Below are 1,836 nucleotides of genomic sequence, written 5' to 3'. Positions count from 1 at the left end.
GCGTGATTGTTCATTGTGTTTCTCCATGTTCATGGTGTGATGGTCCAGGCCCACTTCAGTTTTGCACCTTTATTAAATTGAACTTTTTTCTCTTTTATCATGAATAACTTCAGAATAAACCAATAAAACCATGAACAAGTAGGCCAACTTGTGAAGTTCTACATGTTCTAGTTATCGTTTTGAACAAGGTAAACTAGGAAGCTTTGGAAGCTCTTCAGACAAATAGACAGGTTGGTCAATCATTAATTGGCCGTGAGGTAGTACCTAACCTTCTATCCATCTGGTGGAGGCAGTTCTTGGTGTATCAGAGTCTCATTCACTCTACCTGTCACATCCTCATCAGCCATGCATCTCCATGCAAGATTCTCCATTGTTTTCATTGAATTTTCTCTCGTGGTTTAGAATGAAGGATTAACTCTTTATTTTGTGGGCTAGTATGTGAATAAATCACACATATGATTGCCATTAAGAATTAAATCCCATTAAGTGATCTAACACATTGTGTATTAAAGAGGGTTTAAGTTATCGAATGTGGATTATATGTGTAGAATCTAATAACCTGAAATGGGGAATTTATGTGCACTAGTTGTGCCTGGCCCGTGCAGTGACAAACTGAGTGAGTGCGACTGTTACATAGACACCTCATGCATCTTTGGACCTTATGGGAGAAATTCTTCATGAAAATGAGGATTCATGAAGAGTTTTAGATTTTGTTTGACTATTACAAAGAGTGTATATTGATAAAACTATCATTGATAAGATCACTAGTTGATGAGGAAAAGGAAAGGAGTCATACGATCCTTGGAGAAGATGAAAACTTCACCAGTAATGCCTCAACCACAAGGTTCCATGTGTTGACAAGTGTGCTCTGTGCCATTCCATTCGAGAGTTTCAATGATGAGCTTGGAACGAATTGACGTCGTATCTGCTTTTGTCCATTGATAATGAAGAGTTAAAGACAGATTTGTGGCTTGGCATCACTTTTGGTGCTCATTTTGGATAAGCTATTGAAATTTGGTAAGGAACCTGCCGCCCTTTCACCCCAATCTGATAATTCGACTGTGTGTTTACTTGTGAAGTCGGGCAAAGAAAAGAAACAAAAGTTGATTTTATTCATCGTAGTTAGAAAGTGAGCCTCAAATTGAAGTTCCGGTTTGGATCAAGAGACCTTTTCCTTTCAGTGTACAGGAGTTTCCAAGAACTAGATAAATTTTGTTCACTTATTTGGGTTGCACTTTTGGATTGGTTAGGCCCATAAAAATTTGCCTGTGCTGCAGTGATACTTTGTGTTGATTTCTAAGTTGAAGCTGGACAGTGCTGTTGAGAAAACTATTCATATTTGTATTTAAATTGACTGTTTACCTGTTTATAACACTATTTTGGCTTGGCACATTGCATTTGTCTATATATTTTGTCTCACGGTAGATTTAGTGTTTGTTTGCTAGCATCTTGATGACAAAAAAGGGTTATTATGGGTGTCTAATTTTGCTAAGTCTCTTTCGTCAAGATTGATTGTCTCTAGACCTTGATCATTTGACTTGATTATGCCACTCATCGAGATCATAATCCATATTGATGCAGGTGTCGTAGGTGACGTGACACCTTCCGAGGTAAAAGTCAAGAGTCATGTGGAGGTCAGATCCAGGCCGATATGACAAACTGGGTCAACACGGACCCAATCCCACCATAATAGAATATCTGAAACTTCGGGTTTAGGCCGTACTTGGGGCACAACATGAGCTCAATCCGGGCTCAGTCTAAGGTTTGATTTGGGCTCTTGAAGCCATCCCGATCATCTCGGATGCCTTATTTCGGTCAGCCTAGTCTCGACCATCT

Source organism: Curcuma longa, chromosome 9, assembly GCF_044706935.1.
Source record: "Curcuma longa cultivar G26 ecotype Majalengka, Jawa Barat chromosome 9, ITB_CL_G26_1.1, whole genome shotgun sequence".
In the NCBI taxonomy this organism is placed as follows: Eukaryota; Viridiplantae; Streptophyta; class Magnoliopsida; order Zingiberales; family Zingiberaceae; genus Curcuma; species Curcuma longa.
Note: the sequence above shows the minus strand (reverse complement) of the source record.